At 40.1% G+C, this 19,748-nt stretch overlaps 1 long non-coding RNA gene across 9 annotated transcripts in view; it reads left to right on the top strand.

The window, feature by feature from the left end:
* The window catches only part of LOC107311182, a 269,152-nt gene that overhangs the window by 116,556 nt on the left and 132,848 nt on the right, over positions 1–19,748 (top strand). For 2 of the 9 annotated variants that reach the window (XR_004306539.1, XR_001553911.2), the window contains one exon: positions 1,425–2,116. The exons of the other annotated variants lie outside the window; for them this stretch is intronic. This is a non-coding gene — a long non-coding RNA (uncharacterized LOC107311182). Of the gene's footprint in view, positions 1–1,424; positions 2,117–19,748 lie in introns of those variants that run through there. 9 annotated transcript variants of the gene reach the window in all.

The following is a 19,748-nucleotide window of genomic DNA, read 5'->3' as shown; positions in this document are numbered from 1 at the left end:
ATATGCCATAATATGAATTCATGGTCCTTCCGCAAAGGAAATTGCCTCTACCTACTTCTAAGACTTTTCCCATTCAAGAAAATTAAATGAAGCACTCAGAGATGTTTTTAATTGCTTACAACTCAGTTAGAAACTTCTAAGAATGAGTTTCTTTTTGTAATGTAACTTGAGAGCTTATTCATTGAATGTAATTATGCTGTATGATGGACTGGGAAATATATGTGGAGAGCTAAATAAGATGGAGATGACAAAATAATGGTAACAAAAATAATAGTGCTGGGGTTATGCGATACTTCCTCACAGTGTACCATACTGTCACTGTGAATGCTAATGTAGCCTCCTGGCTTTCTTCTGTAGTATTTATTTAGCAAACAGCATGCACTGTCTCTCTTCTAGACTGTAATGTAAAAATGGACTGGCTGTATGTTTTGGAGCTCTTTGGATAAGTGGAAGTGAGAAGGCATTTTGTCCTGTCTGTGGTGTGACCACAAAACTGCATCCTTGTGGTTGATATGTTACTCCTCTCCTTTGTGAGGGTGGATGGTAGCTCACGGTCATGGAGACTAGCCATGCCTCTGTGCTTTGCCTATCCAGGGACTGAGCTGATGTCCAAGATGAAACCTTAAGTTAAGACTTAAGTGTGGAACACTACAGTGACCCAGATAAGCCACTGCAGTTGTTTACCAGTAAGGAAACCTCTAAGACGTTTTTTCAATAGCAGCATTAGAAAAGGCTTTTATAGATTCTTTAACACAAAGCAAACACATTTTATCAATCACATGAATGAATGTGTTTGCCTGTCTAAATGGCTCTGTGGTAGCAGCGCTGTTCCTGTTAATGTGTAACTAGTAGGCTGGCTGGAGAAGAATCACTCTGCCACCTTAGTTGTGCTCACCAGTGCTGGCAGAGGAGAAATAGCCCCTACATTCAAAGAAAATAACCACTGGAAGTGGCTGGGGTATAGCTTAAAAAAAGAGAAGATAAGCACTTTTGAACATGAAATATGTGGAGAGAAATGCCTTATTGGCAAACATTTTCTTTTTGGTTTGCTAACTTTCGCTGTAACTTAAGTAACCAGACTACATGTGCTTTCCAGACTCCCTGGTTTGTCTAGTGAGACAAATCCAGCCTTTCCCACTCTTCTGTTTCTCTTTTCCCACCCTCTTCCAGATGTGCAGGCCTGCATAAAACAGCATGATTCCAATTATAATGATACTTTCCCATTCACTATTCATCCAGTTCTTTCTTGATGTGAAAATGAAATGTGACCCAAAATAACCCAGATGAGGAGGGGGAGGGTGGTGACTCTATCATTACGTACGTGCAATTTGTTTTTCCAGTGTTTTTTTTTTTTTTTTTCCTTTAATTTTATCTTTTTTTCATTTCCTTTCATGTATTAAAACAAAATGAAAACCCACAAACAGGAAGGACAAACAATTGGATGTATGCAGGAGGCTCCTATTCAAACCAATGGCATCTGAGGACAGGAATTATCTTCTAGATGGAACAAATGAGCAAGACACTGATACATGATTACTGATTAACAAAAACATAATGGAGACCAATAATGATGAGACTCAGAAAAATGACTTTTGCAAACAATAACAGTATTCTTGCTTGGAAGATAGAGATGAATAATAAATATAACACATGGGACCTCTGAAATTAAGTAAATTTCATTTACTTTTTCAAGAATCACAGAGACACAGAATAGTACAGAAAAATTGAAAAGTGATTATTATAATATTTGTTTCACTTGTAATACTCAGAGATTGTAATGCTTTTCTATGTTCCTTTTCAATGTAAGGTGTGAGATCAAAATGGATGAATTGCTTTTTGTTGTGCAGTGTATACATTGATGCTGAAGGTGTGGTGATTTATGGGCTAAACGCACAGAATCCAGAGGCATGCTGAAGTCAGGAGTGTATGTTTCTCTCAGTGCTGTGAGCCTTTCAGAAAGAGCAGCTTCTAAAGTATGAGTCTGGAAGAAGACTGAATGAAAATATGAGGACTTTGAAGGAAAGGCCAGAAGAGACCTGAAGGAAGATCATTCTGTTTCTGTACCTCAGGAGGTTCTGTTCATCACACTACAAGAGTAAAATCTGTTTAAACAAAACTGTCAAGTTTTCATCAAGTTCAAAAATTTGTTGAATTTAAATATTTTAGTCACTTTGGTCTCATTCCTCCTTCTACTCCATAAACTGCTGAGGTTTTTAATGATTGCACTTGGTCTCACTTAAGCATGAAGTACTTCTCTAAGATGGAGTCTAATTACTGTGTCCTTCCAGGAAAATGCAGTTGTGGAAGCTGAGGATGCTTTTCTCTCTTAGGAGAGTTTCAACATCTTCTAGGGTCAGGTTCTAAGTTATTTAGGGGGGGGGGCGAGTACAGGAAGGACATGGAGCTCTTGGAGTGGGTCCAGAGGAAGGCCATTAAAATGATCAGAGGGCTGGAACACCTCTCCTATGAGGAAAAGTTGAGGGAACTGGGCTTGTTTATCTTAGAAAAGAGAAGGCTCTGAGGAGACTTCATTGTTGCCTTCTAGTATTTGAAGGAAGCATATTAAACAGGAGGTGGATGGGCTGTCTGTGAGGGTGGATAGTGATAGGACAAGGGGCAATGGTCTTGAACTGAGACAGGGGAGGTTTAGGTTAGATATTAGGAGGCAGTTTTTCACACAGAGGGTGGTCACACACTGGAACAGGTTGCCCAAGGAAGTTGCGGACGCACCATCCCTGGAGGCATTCAAGGCCAGGCTGGATGTGGCTCTGGGCAGCCTGGCCTGGTGGCTGGAGACCCTGTGTGTAGCAGAGGGGTTGAAACCAGATGATCATTGTGGTCCCTTCCAACCCAGGCCATTCTGTGATATTATTCTATCCTTTTTAATTGTGGAATCATAAATTTGTTTGAGTTGGAAAGGATCCTTAAAGGCCATCTAGTCCAACTCTCCTCCAGTGAAGAGGGGCACCCATGACTTAATTAGGATGCTGAGAGCTCCTCCAGCCTGACCTTGAGCATATCCAGGGACAGGGCATCTACCACACCTCTGGGCAAGCTGTTTCAGTGCCTTACCACCCTTACTTTAAAAAACCTTTTCCTTATATTCAATCTAGTATCTTCTAGTCTAAAACCATTTCTCCTTGTCCTGTCACAGCTGACTCTGCTAAAAAGACTCTGCTAAAAAGACTCTTCTTTCATACATCCCTGTTTAGATACCAAAAGTTCACTATCAGATCTCCACAGAGCCAACCATTCTCTGGTCTGAACAGTCCCAGCTTTCTCAGCTTGTCCTTGTAGGAGGAGTGTTCCATCCCTTGGATCATTTTCTGGACACACTCTAGCAGGTCCTTGTCTCTCCTGTTCTGAGGACTCCACATTTGGACAGAGTACTCCAGGTGAGGTCTCACCAGCACAGAGCAGAGGGACAGAATCACCTCCCTCGTCATGCTGGTCATGCTTCTTTTCATGCAGCTCAGAATCTATGGCTATGATCATTGCTGCCCTGCCCAGAGCCACCTTCAGAACTAAGGATGTGAGTGAAAAAGCTTGATGTCTTTGAGTTTCTGTGGCTTGGTAACAGGGAAAGTGTTTAACATACAGTGGCTGATGTTTTACAGACTGTATTGGGTTTTGCTGGGATGAAGTTAATTTCTAATAGCAGCTCATATTGTGCCACAGTACAGATTTGTGACCATGTTTTAGCCTGTATTTAACTGCGCTACTGCAGCAGCAAGAACTTCTTTGTCTCTTACCTTGTCCCCCAGCAAGTTGGTTTGGTGGGGACAAAGGGTTGGGGGGGGGGGGAGTTGAGCAGGCACAGCTGTCACAGAAGGAATATTCCAGACTATATACTATCATGCAGTGAAACTGTGGGGAGCTTTGCCATCATAGCTTTTGCTCAGGAATTGGCTGGGGATCAATCTGCTGGTGGGAGGTAGCGATTGACTTTTCATAGCTTTTTCTTTTTTTCAGTACATTTTTTTTTCTCCCCACTTTTTTCTTCCCTTACTAAACTGTATTTACCTTGACCCATAAATTTTTTCTCACTTTCACCATTCTGGTTCTCTCCCCTCTCCCACTGCAGGGAGTGAGTGAACAGCTGGGTGGGGGCCTAGTTGCCAATCGAGGTCAACCCACTAGACACAGAACTTTCCATTGGTTTCTGCCAGGAAAACTGATTTCTTCAACTGTCTTTCAGTCTGTTGACATTTATTAGTCAAACATTACTATTTTCAAATCCTCTTTGTAAAGCATTTTATGTAATAAGAAGAAGGGCATCATCCTACAGTATGGGTGAACCATATAGTCGGCTGCATACCTGCAGATGTATTCACATTTTGTCTAAGGATTTAATAGGAATAGCACTGTACAAACAATAAGTAAACAGAGATTAAACAGATGCTTGGTTAAGTAAAATTATCATGATGGAAAGATAATCGATAATAAATGAAAATGCTCACTGATGTTGAAGGCTTACAGTAACACTCCACAAAAGAGCAATCTCCAGAAAGAAATCCTTCCTTAGTGGCAGTCAGCCCTTAAATGGAGCCTAGGAGAGGTGCAGCCAGGTTTCACCCACTGCGGTCACACAGTTGCATTGCCTTCACCTGTGTTTCCATAGCTGACTCATTGCTTGCCTCAGGTAGTCAAAGGTTCAGGCTGTGATCAATAGTTTCCCACACAGCCATTCTTTGTTATAATTCTAAAGACAAGATGGTAGGTTTCAAATTGTTACTTGATATTGTTAAACTTTAATTGTATAATCAATATATTTTTAGAATATTTTGTTGGTGAAATACTGAGATATAGCTGGACATTTCTTTATGCTGCTCTGCTTGGCCAGTATCATGATCTGAATTAATGATCTTCCATGCCTAAAATGGTTGGATTTTTTGCAGAACATGAGCAGAGGCACACCCAGTTGTATACAGCCTCATGAGTACCTGTGTATATCATCTGATCTTTAACATTAACATAGAAACTGGCCATTTGAAAATTTAAGTTTAAGCCATAGGAAATTTCCTAGTGCAGGGATAATCTATAAACTGAAACATAACTAAAATTTGCATTGGAGCACATGTTCAAGAAACTGCATAGCAAAATAGGGCTTCTGAATTTGTAAAGGCCAAAAGAATTGCTTCTTGATATTACTTCTCATTTCTTCGCAGTAGCACCTGATATTCTATTACTTCTTCTTTTTATATGTTGAGCAACTAATATAAAGGTGACATATGTGAAAACAGAAAGTCACAAAGGACATCTGTTAGATCCTTGTGTCTGCAGTCAGGCTTTCCTGATACATAGCCTTTTCTTGTGCTGTCTGACAGTAGCAGACTAGGAGTTATTCCTTTCAAAACAGTGTCGAACTACCTTGTGGGATGCAAACAATGTATGTTTTCTCTTTCACTCATGCTTCTGAAAACTTTGTTTCTAAGTTAAATGATGGCATTTTTTGGATGCTGGTTTCAAACTGGTGAAACTGCACTGATCTCACAAGTTTCTAATGGCTTAACACTCAGGGGGATAGCAGAAGAATCAGGCTCACAAATTCTCCTGTAGAAGCCTAGTGAAAATGAGTCACATTTGAAAGAGCTGAGCACCTAATTGTTTAAAGGGCCTGTACACCTAATTATGTAAAATTAAGCAACCAGCAATGGCTTCTGATCCCATGGAAACGGCTCTGAAAAAAAATAAATAATGAAATAAAGAAGCAAAAAAGAAAGCCTTTCTCCAATGAAAAGTGATTAGTTTAAAGCATTATGTCCCATTTTTGGCAGTTTGATTGCAGTTTCCATGGGAATTGGAGTAGTGGAATCCTGAAGTGTTATCTTAACTCCTGCAAATGATACAGATAAGGTTAAAAGATGTAAATTATATTTCAACAGCAGCTGTAAATGCATTAATCTGGGGAGATGGAGACGGAGAAGGGAAAGACATCAAAATGTTTTTCTTTATTTTCCATCTGCAGTGCGTCTCTGAAGAAAGATGTAACTAGTCACAATGAAATAAAATGACCTTTTTGGCCTTTTGTTCATAGTTCTGTGATGTAGTAATATTTACCACTTTGAGAACACTATGACCAGGCGTGTCAAATTTCTTGAAATTTTATCCTCACTTTTCTAAAGCAGGCAGCTGAGTCAGAGAAAAAGTAAAGTTGCCAAAAGACTGGGGATTGGGATTATGGCTAGAAAACACTGGGGTTTTAAGAAAAACAACAACAAAAACAGCTTGGCTGGGGGGCTGTTCAGCTCAAATAATAAAATGTTTTTCAGGATTCCCATCTCAGGATCGGGGGGCACCAATACCCTGCCCGCTTCAGGACTCCCTATCTCTGTCCATGCCCAGGGCTCCACCTCAGCCCTGATCCTGTCAGCCACTAACCCAGTGAGGCTGCAGCAGGGCCAGGTTCACGATCCCCATAGCCATGTCTGGCCATTGGATTCACTAAATCAGGACTATATTCTAGCTTGATCTTGGCTTGTCCCGAGGGACAAGCTCATGGCTGGGGCTACCCCAGTGCTGTGCTGGGGCAGGACATGGGACAGGCCAAAGGAACACCTGTGGGGAGCTTCTTGCCTGTATGGTGCCCCAAATGGTGGACGTTTGGAGTTGGCTTACAAAGTTTTTCAGCTCCAGCTGTCCTAAAATGGAAAGATACATTCTGTAGGTTCCAAAAGTGACCTCAAATTGAATGAAAAGAGTGCTTAGTCTGGAGAAGGGAGGCTCTATGGAACTACCTGAAGTGAGATTGTGGTGAGGTGGGTGTCAGCCTCTAATCCCATGTAACTCGCAATATGTCTAAAGGGAATGGCCTCAAGTTGCTTCAGGGGAGATTCGTGTTGGATGTTAAGAAATACTTCTCTGAAAGAGTGGTTAGGTGCTGGAATGGGCTGCCCAGGGAAATGGTGGAGTCACTGACCCTGGAGATGTTCAAGAAAAATGTTGGTTTAGTGGGAAATATTAGTGATATGTGGACAGTTGGATGACATTATCTTAGAGGTCTTTTCCAACCTTGGTGATTCTATGATTTAAGAATGGATTCTGAGTGAGTTTCTTATGAGAAAAAGAACAGAGTGTTCACAGGTGCTTAAATGGTGTAGAATGATAAGAAAATTATTGCAGCTGCTGTGGTCTGGAAGGCTCCTGGTTGATGGCATGGAACTTTCTTGTGTTCTACTTTCCATTTTCAGGATATATTTAATTATTACGTAGTCCTGAATGGGTCTGATGGACTCAGTGACTCCTTGTGGGTCCTTTCCAACTCAGGATATTTTTCTCTTTTAAATTGTGTTGTGGACTTCCTTACAGTTACAGCTGAAATTAGTTTTAATTTCAGTCTAACTCCTAGCTTAATTAACATTCAGCACATTTCTACAGTTTGCCTAAATTGATTTACATGAAGAAAACATTCTTTCTGCTATCTTATTTGTTGTGGTATAGACACCAATCATTTCACAAGTGGTAAGAAACGGAGAGAACGAAAGGTTAGGGGTGGACTCTATTTTTCAGTGTGTGAGTCTTGGTGTGAATGATTTGCTTGTATTCATTTGCAGACCTGCATCTGTAGTTCTATAACTTCATGACAGGTCAGCTTTGTTGGGAGTATTGCTGAACCAGACTGCAGAAGTGCCATTTGCTGAAGTTCAAATATGAATTTATATATGAGTATATATCTATATTTTATAGCTATTTAAATAACAGCAGGCTTTATTTTGATGAAGTAATTTTTGTAAATCGTTTAACTTTACCTTCAATAAATGGCATAAACAATAACAGCAACAACAAAAAAGCTTGTTTTCACAGAAAATCCAGAAATTTCCAGGAATTTCAGAGAATCTGGGAGGACGATAGTCACGGGTAGAATGGCAGGGACTATATTAGAAGAAAAAACATGGAGATCAGCTGTGTTTGGAAGAACTACATAAAGAAAATGAAGCCATCGGTGTGTGTCACTGACAGCACAAAATTAAGTTTTTAGCTATTTACACTGCTGAAATAGGAACTAATGAAATGACCAGAATAGAAAGCTTTCTTCTAGCAGGATATAAGATCTAAAATATGCTGAAATTTGGTGAGCAATATTGCTTAATTTACTGTTGCAATCAAGTGGTTTATATGAATGATATAAGAAAAAACATTTACTTTGTTGCACTCATCTTTGTTTCAAGTAATGTAACATTTTTTGACAAAAAAATAAAAAAAATTAAAAAATTGGGTCTTAGAAGCTGTATGGGAACTGCTGAGTCATGGCCTGAACCACTGATTGATCACCTGAGGCAAGTACTGAGTCAGCCCTGGGAGCACAGGTGAAGGCAATTCAGCAGTGTGATTGGAAGGGGTGGAGCCTGGCTGCACCTCTCCTAGACCCTATTTAAGGACTGGCTGCCATTTGAGAAAGTTTTCTTTCTGGAAATGTGTCTTCTGTGGAATCTTTTCTGCTCACCGAGATCTTTGGATATAGGTGTGTATTTCTTTCCTGTTCTTTTCTTTTCCCTTTTTCACCATGGTAACCTTTCTTGCTGTAATGCTAATTGTAACAGAAGCTATATATATATATATTTGTTTTGTTTTTTGTTGTTGCTTTGTTCTGCTTTTATGCTTGTGCATGAGACTCCAGCTGAGAAACTTCTGCATAAACTTCTGCAGCCCTGTGGCAAATATTTGTCATTATTGAGCTGTGTTAAATGATCTTCCAAGTCACTCTGGATAGAATAAGTTGTCTTTTTAGGGATTGGATGTCAGTGGGATGCAATTAGTAGAGTCACTGGAGTGCCTATGATCTGAGAAAGGAGTGCAATAATCTAAAAAATCCCATTTAGGGGGAAGCTTTGCTCCTGATCACTGTGCTCTGTATTTGCATTGTGCTAGGCCATTATACTCTATACACCATGTATCTATCCCACAAGAAATATGCAGGATGAATCTTTAAATGCTGAATGTTTAAGCTTATGGGAAAATCTTGGCTAAACTCACTTTATGGTAGATTAGAGCTATTCTAGAAGTTTCTAACTTTTCCCTTTCATTTTGGTGTCATTGCTAAAACTAGTTTATGAAATAATTTATGGTATTTAGTTTTAAGAGTCTGCTTTCTCCTTATTTATTTATTTTTTATACAGGCAGTAATGGGTAACATTGAATGATAAATCTAGATAATTGGGATGTATTTCCCAAATCATTGTATTGATACAGGTATGAAAAAGTTATTTACTTTCAATGCATTTTTAAAGCTTATTGGATGCTAGATTTGGTTGATCTCCTTCAGTGCAATTCCATGCTGAAGTGGTCACGTAATGCTTATTTTTACCTATAAAGATGAAGATAAACAGGAGATTAACAAAACAAGGGTTTAAGAATAAACTAGGGAATAAAAAGCTATCTTGTCTGATTTTGTTTCAGCCCTTTCTGAATTTTAAAAGCTCAAATGACTTTATTTTCCATTTGTAGCTCTGTTCTTTGTCTCTTGGTCTTCAACCTATGACTGTTTATTTCTACCTGATAATGGACATTTTCTGGAATTCTTAGACTTCTGTTCGTGTAAGGCTGACTCCATGGACAAACTGGAGTATAAGGTCCCTGCAGATCTCCTGACTAATTCTTTGAATGTAAAGCTTTTACACCACCACTTACAGAACTAATGTATGAATAGCAAGTGTGACTTGGTTCTCTAGAGCGTGTGCAAAGAGATTTCTAAACATAAATGTAGTACTTCAGAGTCAGTTACTATCAGTCAAATCAATTTAGATCTTAAAAGTATATGACTGTATTTTTGATGTTGAAAAATGGAGCAGCTACTGAGATTTCAGCTACTATGTGATGCACTTTTAAGAAATGCTGTGGTTATTTATCCATGCTGTAATAGTCTGTGATTGAAGTTGATGTGACTGTCCTGAGATCTGTACCTCTATATTTAATTTATATATATACACCATACATATAAGACATATTTTCAGGCCTAAAAAAGAAAGACCTGTAGTGGAGAGTGCTGTCTATTGCCATGTCCAAAGCTGACAAGGGATTTTAAGCAGCTTTTGAGTGTAGGAATTTCATTCTTCAGCTGTACACAGCAGTTAAGAGACCTCATATGCATTAACGTGTATTATATCCCTTTTGTCTTGTTTGTTTTGGTGCCACAGCAAGCAGTCTGAGTTGGACTTTTGACTGCATCTTAATACTGTGGGGGTTCTTTTTGTATGACAATCTAGTAATTTTAATTGAACGTGAAATGACCCTAATCTTATCGTAAAAACCCCTACAGATACTTGGTGTGTAAAGGAGAATGGGGAAAAGAGGCATAGGAAACAGAACAGCGTATAACTGCTTTTTATTCCTGATGAATTTTCTTTTAAATATTGATTGTTCATTATATACTCTAACATCATATCAGGCTGGCATATAGGATGGGGTTAAAGTCAGGAGAAAGTAGTGAAATGAGTATACTGCCATTTGGAAAAAGAAAAATTTTAAAAGTTTTAGCATATTTACAGGAGGTTTTCCCCTAGGGAAATGTCTCAGCTTGATTTCATTGTAGCATGGAAAACATTGAAACTATCATAAAGGAATTTTTTCTATGACATTTCTATTAACTATAAAATCTAAGTTGCAACTAGCAGTTTTTGACCTGTATGCTCCACCCACAGCACCATAGCCAGTGAATTGACCATAACCTAGTTGCTTTAGCAAGCAGCCAGATGTAATCTAAAATCAAAATGTTTAGTTGTGCGTTGGTTTGGGCTTGCTTGTCCGTTTTCTTTATTTAATCCAGAGAAGCTGCAGTCCTCAGAGAGAATCATGTGAACCTTCCAGTCTCTATGTGGACTGGATAGACCTATTGACTGGAAGAGTTTGCTTGGTTAAACTGCTGTAGTTGAGAGAAGTATGTTCAAAATGTACTTAAGTATCTGGCATTTCGTAGCAAGAATAAAAACAAATTTGAAAAGGCCTTAAGTGGCCCCAAATTCAAGCATGATAACTTTAGCATGGGTATTGTGCACCTTTGTGGGCCTCACATTAACAGAAGATGTATTCAGTGTCACAGGAATACCTAAAGGATCAAGACAGGGTTTGCAAGTATTGCAATGGCATAAAAGAGACCAACTGAGACAGAGTAGGGAAGCTCAAAAAACAGTTTTTCACATTAAAAACTGAAAGTAGAATGATACGTTACTCTGTGTATAATACAGAAAGATTAGGGAGTATGGACTTTTACATCCCTTTCTCAGTTAAGTATTTTTTTTTTTTTTTAGTGTAACCTTGTGTTTTTCTGTGGATTTTCAGCTTTCTTTCTGCTATAGCTCTGCATTATCAATTATTACATGACCCTTTCTCTAGATGGACAGGTCAACTTCTAGCTTCAAGTATGTTCAGCTCTGTCAGAATGGAAGTGAGAAATGTATATAAGTTGTAAGAATGCAAAATAAAGGAGCTCTGTTTAAAGAGCTGATGGAGTCTATGCACACTTTTTTTCTAAGTACTTCACATCAATAAAAAAAAAACATCATCTGGTGATGTCTAAAGGAACGTACTTGGTTTCTCACTATCCTGTTCCATGTGGTTAAATTGCTGTGTTGTAACTGTGGCCTGTCCTTAAAGTGGAAAAAATACATGGCCAGGAGGCTTCATGAGAGTTTGTCTGCAGACTTAGTATGACTAATTTCTGAAGCATTCTCTGGAGACGTCCATCTTGTGCTGTTGCCTATAGTAGGAATTACAGGATGATGATGCCCCACAATTACGTATACAGTCTTAGACAAGCTGAATTGGAGCATATACTAGGTTCTCAACACAGCTTCTTTAGAGGTTTTTTTTTTTTGCCCCCCTGTGCTGTCTCATTTATTGACTTCTTTTTCTCTTGTTAGTCTAGGACAAATAAGATTCCTTAAAATGTCTTAAGTACATATGAAGATGCGGAGAAGATGATGTTCAACCACTCTCATAATAATACGAGCATTTCATGCTGCTAGAGTGTGCTTTCTCTCCAGAGCTGAGAGCAGAAAAAGGCGAAAGATGCATGCCAAGGAGGAAAATCTATCAGAAAAATAAATACCTATTTCCTCACCAAAAATGAAAGTCCAGGAGATGTGTAACAAAATTTTGTAATCAAATGTTGCACCATAAATTTCTGCCAGAACAAGACTCCAGGGTTGAAGTCTCAGGGAGTGTTTCCATGTGGTGTGGCACCATCTTCATATTTCAGTTTTTGTTCCACTGCTGTGTAATGAAAAATGAAATCTATTTCTTGCAAGACAGCTTTGGAGGGACAAACATTTGATTTTTCTGGACCTTTGACTGCTATTGTTGCCCTGTCCAGATTCCCTCTGAGAAACTCACCTTTCTGTCCTCACCACTGTTTTCGCAAGTAATTTAGGCAAACATTCTTGACATATGTTCCTATTTTCCTAATAATTACACCTAAATGTATTGTGGGGCATGATAATTATAAGATGCCATTGATTGCATGTAGTATTGTTTAAGACTCACCTTCAGCAGGATATATAAAGCATTTGGGGAGTCAGCCCAGTTGTTGTATTTCTTTTCAGCTTCCTGCTCTTTCTAGCTGTCTTCAGTTGGAAAAGCAATAAGGTTTGGGGTACAGTACAAAATGTAAGTCCAACTATTTTCTGTCTGCTCTGCCTATACAGTCTCACTTGCTGAGCATGTCTGTGACCAAATCCTCATCTTGATTGGCACAGCTCTTCTTAAGTCAATGGAGCAACTCCACTTGGGACTGAGATGTTGCAGATACAGCCTGTAATGTAGGCTTTCTAGCATGCTGAATGCAGACAGGAACATGGTGTTGATCTGTGTACTCTTCTGCTAGGTGAGCTGCCCACACAGCTATGAGGCTGTGCAGATGTGAGTTTTGGAGAAGGGATGTGCTGTTTTTTATAGGATCTGCCTCATACCTGTTACACTGCATTCACTTCAAGGATAGAAATCTAGGTGACTGGGACAGAGTTAAATCAGATTTTAGGAGCATACTAATGTGAGTTTACACAGCGTCTTAATTTGTACGACCCTTTCTCCTCTCTCCTGATGGAAACTAATCTCAAATCTGGATTTTTCTTTTCATTTGTGCCAGAGTTTCTGCCAGATTATGCCCCATGGGGACTTGACCTTTTAGCCACATAATTGAGGTGTGAGCTTAAAAAGTATACAATTTCTACACCTTAATCATTCTAGGGACCACAAAATTACATCCAATTTATTTGTAAACCAGTCATGTGCGAGGGAAGGTCTGGAAGTACTGAGCAAACTGAAATCACTTGCTGAGTGTTTGGAGAAATTCTTCCACTTTTTAGGTGGAATGTGGCAACTGTTAAACAGTACATGGCAACCACAGAGACAGTCTGGGACAGGATGGGAAACAGGAATACAATATTCTTGTGGGAACTGCGGGGGAAATAGAGACAGAATGCCCTGTAACATACTCCAGGATCTGTTTGTGCAGAGGAATGCACAATTGGAAGGGTGGGGGATGGAAGAGAGGAATAGGAAAAATAGACTTCCCCTCCATGAAATGGATATTATTTAAAAACAATAGCTGGGAATTTCTCAAATTGCAGAAAAATATGATGCAGAAGAAAAGAATACAGAGACAAACACAAAAGTGGAGGGAAGAGTGAGCTCTCAAGTTCAGCTGGATAGTTCTGGTAATTTCAAGACTACAGGAGAAATATTTATTCTAATCTGTGAGGCTTTTTGATACCGTTTAATTAAGAAGTGCATGGAAGAAAATTTTGTGAAAAATTGCTATTACAGAACATAAAACAGTGGGGATTTCCATATGGGGACTTTTTAAGCTGAACTTTAAGTAGGAACTTTTTTTCCTCCTCTTTTTGAAACTGTTGCTTTGCATTTGCAGTTATTTTCAAGGGCAAATGTTATTTTTGAGCCCGCAAGCCTGTAACTAGGGGCAAGTTCAAAAGAACTGTGCTCCTTTTATCCAAGGCTATGTGACAACCTTTCAAAATCTTTCATTGTACCTCTTAAAAAGGCAGAGTCCAAAGTATCTGGCCTTAAGTTTTGGGTATTGAAGACTTAGCTGCTAGGTTAGGCACCACTTGCAAACAGCAAAGCATGTGAAATCTGCTATTTGTTCCAGATGTTGAAAAGATGCCACATAACCTCTTTTGTATGCTTTGGCTACACCTTGTCTGAGATTGTACATCACAGATATGGTTTATTGCTGCTTAATCTTAAGATTTTCTGTGTTCCCAAGGGCTTAACACATGAGTTTGAGTACTATTGCTAGCTGTTGAAATCCTTATCCTTCCAGTTTAACTGGAGGGTACTCTACAAGTCACCAGTCTGGACCTGATGCTGGTATACTGTCATGTCCTTGTTTCTGGTAGCGCTGAAGTATTCTTCTTGCTTTATTTGGGAAATGAATTTAAATTCTGTTTAACAGATTTAACCTTAATGAATTCAAGTTCTGGAATGAATTTAACGTTGGATTTAACTTAAGCATTTTTGGAAGTGTTGCTCTTGCTGGTGCTAGAAATTAGCGTATTTAGTATAAGTGAACCTGCTCTGGAGAGGTTACATTTGAAGAATCTTGTTCCATGTGGCTGAACTTCTGAGTTCCTGTCTACTTCAGTGAGCACAGGAATCTGCTCATACAGCCCAGGCCCGAATTTCGCAACCAGGACTCTGTTTCATTTTTCCATAATACAGCGTGTCAGCAGAAACATGACAGATAGAGTCAAGGGATCTTGGCTCCCAGGCTCCTACACTTTCTCTAGACAATAGTTTTCCCTTAGAAACCAATAAGTTATAGACTAGAGACTGCTCCGTTTACAATTATCTTGGTCTTTTGGCTAGAAGGATTTAATGTAAGAGAAGAGATTACTAAGGCTTGTTACAGATGAGGAAGTGGGGAGTGAGGACAGTTGAAGCTTATGAGAAGGCTTTGCTTGCAGCAGAAAAGCATAGTAACTACTTAAAAATATCTTTGCTAGTGTTTTTATTTTAAAAATGGAAAAAGTGAGTCAACACTGAAGGCTCTGCATTCACTGCTATGTCCAAACTCAGCTGCTCTGGAGACTCTTTCTGTTCCCTCCCCCATCTATGCTGTTGGCACAATGGAATATAGCTGCTCCCAATATAGCAATGTGCAGTCCCTACCTTTGCACGGGCTCTAACAATGGTCCCGAGGGGCTTACTGCTGCAGGATTATTTTTTTTCCTTGGGTTTAAGCAACGGTGACCTCTGGGCACAAATAGAGGGGGGGAAAAAAATGCTGGAACCCTTTTCAGGCAATGAATGTTATCTGCAAGATTGACCCTGGACCACTGGGACAAGGAAGTGATGCTGTTGGAGTATGGTACCAGAACCAAGAAATGAAATGGATTTTCACATACATGTTGTCTTCCAGAGGATAATGCATCCTTATGGTTGCCTTATGGTTGACATGCCTACAGAGACAAATCTTTCCAAATTTTATAACTCCTTCTGGATGTTACTATTTCTAGTTCCGTGCTGTATTTTGCATTGTGGTATGAGGAAGAATTAGGTGTATTAGAAGCTCTAGCAGTTATTGCATCCGTAGGAAATAAATAAGAGTAGATTGGCATCTACTTATCATAGGGAACATACTGTGGTCACAAACGTGTGTGGACGCATGTTGAACACACCATCTTCTGTCTGCTCATGCATAAAGTTTCCTTTTTTTCTTAGGAAAAGCTATCTTGGATATTTTTTTCTCTGGTATCTCTGGTGGGTCCCAGCCCAGTGGGGTTTTCAGAGCACACTGCAAGCCTAAGCATAATACGCTCGTGCAGTGAAAGAGGTGCGTTGCATAAGAGGCCTTTGAGGCTTGCTCAGCATGGGGCTGCAGTGCAAACTGTCTGCAGAATGGATAAAAACCCTCTCACAGCCGAGGATTAGCACTGATGCTTGCCAGGGGCTCTTGATTTGAGAGAAGAGAAGGAAATTTGTTTTAGCGACTTTTACCAGCTATATAAACCACAGTTAGAAAGTCTGATGTGTATCTAGTCATCAGCATGCCTGATCTGCGTTGGATAAAAGGGCGATGAGCTCCAGTTATGCGGCCTTCACTCTGTTCTGTTCTGCGGCTTGCTGCTTCTCTGCAGCCAGAGAGCTAGCAGGGCTATTTGCATATAAATCCCGGGCACTTGGCAACTTTTGCTTGCAACATGAGAGAAAGGGAAAGAAATGCAAATTCCCCAGAAGTTAGTTTGTGTTTCAGCCACGCTACAGAAGATTTAGCTTATCCGTTCCATGGCAAACAGTCACAGCAAGTCTGCTTTCTGTCTGCAGCTTCGCTACTGTGGCCAGAGTGCACTGTCTGGAAGACTGAAATTCTGGTTTGAGGAAGGTGGTTGCAGTTTAACTGCTCTGAAACAGGGAAGTTCACTTTGTGCAGAGCAGGAGAGAGCTTTCCTGGAGATCAGGCTGGAGCTCCTGAATGCTGCAAGTCCAGTTTCAAAGCACAGAGGGGAATTAAAAAGGGGATTTACAAAGAAGAAGGAAAAATAGAATACCAGAATCATTTGATTTGAAAGGAAACTTTAAAGGTCATCTGGTACAACTCCCCTGCAGTGATCAGGAGCACTTACAGATAGATCAGGTTGCTCAGAGCCTTGTCCAGCCTGACCTCGAATGTCTCCAGGGACAGGGTTCCTGTCACCTCCCTGGGACATGTCTTACAGTGCTTGATTGTAGAAAGCTTCTTCCTTATCCTCATTCTAAATCTCTCTTCTTTTAGTTTGACCATTTCGTCTTGACCCTACTTGAAAGTCTGTTCACTTCTCTTTTACAGCCCCCCTTTCAGATAGTAAAAGGCTCATCTCGGGTCTCCCCAGAGCTATCTGGGAAGACCAGCCCCAGTTCTTTCAGCCTGTTCTTGTAGGGTAGAGAGGTGTTCCATCCCTTGGATCATTCTTGTGGCCTTTCACCAGTCTCCAAGTGGTCCATGTCTCTCCAGTACTGAGGACTCTACATCTGGATTGCAGTACTCCAGGTGAGGCCTCACCTGCACAGAGCAGAGGGGCAGGATATCCTCCCTCAACCTGCATGATCACCATACCATATTTTTTTTCTTCCAATTTTGTATCTCTGATCTGCAGAAAGTGGTTACATGAAGTCATTAATAGGGAAATAAGAATGTCACCTCCGTATACACAGTGCTTGCTTTTAGGAAGTCTAGAAGCTAGCTGGAAAGTCCTGCAAAGTGTTGTCTGCTGTGGATTGCAGCCTCGTCTCTCAAACTTACAGATCACCTCTAGACTACTATTTCTAAGAATACATCTCAGGTAAAACGATTTCTTAATTAGTACCTGGTTTTTGTTCCCTATGAAATCTGTGGTGGTAAGAGCATCCTCCATAGGACTGCCACTGTCCTGCTCTGTAGGTTTAGCAAACTGTGGTTTGCTTAGAGTTGCAGTTAGAAGTGCCAAACTTTTATCAGCCAAACCATCTTCAAAATATGTTTTCTTTCTAAAATAAAGGCCTACACACCAACCTTTTATGGCATGGTGTCCTTGTAGCTTTACAGTTTGTACCATGAATGAACTGATGACAAAACACAGTGCAGTCATTTGATGAGAGTGTGAGGCCACTGGGTGTGGAGAGAAGGGTGCTGAAAACCTGCTTAGTTTTCCATTCTTGCACAAGAGGGGAAAGAGAGAGACTTCTCTGAGTGCCTGGGAATGTTTCACCTCAGGGAAAGGCTTTCCCTCTACTGCTGCAGAGCCAGAGCTCTCATGCATATCTTGGGCCTCGTACAGTCCTCTGCAGAGAGGTGGGACAGCAGTGGGACAAGGGATGAACTGTTCTGTGGCAAATGGCCACTTGAAGCTTTCCAGAGTCTGCTCCAAGGCAAAACACATACAAGCCTCATTGGTGCTCCAGAAGCCAACAAGCTTGCTGTCTTCAGCTCCCACTAGCACTGCAAATGGCGTATACCCAGAGTGGATGGGGGGGCAATGTGTAAATCCTGTCTTTGTCATCTATGGACATGATTACATATTTTGCACCTTTGCCTCCTGTGCACTTGGCTCACAACTGTGTAACCTAGGGCTCTTTCTGATATTGCAAACTCGCTATGGCCATGGTCAGTAACTGTTCTTTTCTGAATCCATCTGCTTTATTAAATTCCAGCGCCTGGAGGATCATCCAGACCACTAGTAGAAATAAGGCTGTTATCTCACAAATCTGAAGGATTAGGAAAGATTGCATATTTTGCCAGTAAAAAGGCAGATTGAAGTAATTATTAATGGGAACTATGACAGAATATTTCAGTAAATCAAAATTATGTTCTTTCTATAAAGTTGTTACAATAGGAATATTTAAGGTTTTAAAATCTACTGTTTTCCATTGAAAATACAGTTTGTAGTTGAGTCTATGGTAGTAATTGATTCTTTACAGGTTTGTTATTCTTTTATTTAGAATTCAGACATTTCTAATGCTTCACAGCCCCTACTCAGAAGCATCCTCCCAGTAAAAGCCTTGTAAAAGTGGCCTTGAAACCATCTCTGGAAGTGACTTCTGCATGTTGCCTGGGCCACTTTTATCTGGTAACTTGCTCTTAATTACTGTGTAATAACAATAGCAGAAGCTATAGACTCTCTGTCCCAGTCTCTGTCATGCTCAGCATGAATCCCAACGATATAGAACCTAGAGAACTAGAATCTCTCTAGTTAGTGCATGTTCCAGTTGTCAAGTTATGGGAAGCTTACCTTGTGTGTGTTGTTTCTATAAAGCAAAGCCCTACATATTGTGCTTGTAGGGCTCTCTCTCAGAAGATAAGTATTCCATCTCCTCTCAAATGGAGGAAGGCTCTTGGGAATATGACTGAGAGCAAAAAGACAAAATCTTGAACAGCAAATGTGCAGAACCTCTGTAAAGTAGGGCCTAAAGATGTCTAGACTCTGGAGTGTAATTACAGATTTCTCTCTTAGTTTTCCAGTACTTTTAGCAAATATTGGCAGAACAAAGTATTCAAGTTATCTCAACTCATTATACTGCCACTCATACTGAGGATAACACTGTCCTGCTATTGCCAGTGGGATGAAGAATTCTTAAAGATACTAAAAAAAAACCAAACAACAACAAGTTTTTTTTTTTCTGAAAGCAGGATTTCTTTGAACAAAATGTCTCACAATGCTCTACTACTGTGACAGTGAAATCAAGCACCTTTTTTGAGGGGATGGTATAATAAAGGTTATCCTAAAAACAAAGCCACAAGAAAGCATGCATCTCTAGATAAGGCAGTTTGATTACTTTGCATATGCAGGCAGATCTGCAGGCTGCTGTTGTTAGGGGGGCATAAATGACGCAAACTGTAAGCCATAAATGTCTGTTGCTGTGAAAGAGTGGGTGCAGTTTTCGGTGAGCTGCGGTGTGATATTTCCATCTGATACTTAGAGCCAGCCAATAGCAGTGGGTGATGTGAGGCCAAAGAGCACAGCATGTTCCAGCAACACCTGAGGCTTGTTCTCAGTGGCACACTTACTGCATGCTGCAGAGCAAACCTTTCATTGCTGAATTTGGTGCATTCAAACTGAAAGTACTTTCCTTTTGCCCAGATCTTCAATGAGAAGGGACTGGTTCCTGAGAGGGGTGATCTACAGCACCATAGATGTGTCGGCATTGATTCTTCCCTAGCAAATATATGCATGTGTCTTTTTCATTTGCATTCAGGAGTTGGTCTCTCAGCTGGATTTTACTCCCTGCCCTGTGCAGTAATTACCACAGATGGTCATTTCCATCCTTTGCCACTCTGTGTT

This window comes from Coturnix japonica, chromosome 3, assembly GCF_001577835.2.
Source record: "Coturnix japonica isolate 7356 chromosome 3, Coturnix japonica 2.1, whole genome shotgun sequence".
In the NCBI taxonomy this organism is placed as follows: domain Eukaryota; kingdom Metazoa; phylum Chordata; class Aves; order Galliformes; family Phasianidae; genus Coturnix; species Coturnix japonica.
The sequence above is the reverse complement of the archived record's forward strand: the minus strand, read 5'-3'. Positions and strand labels throughout refer to the sequence as shown.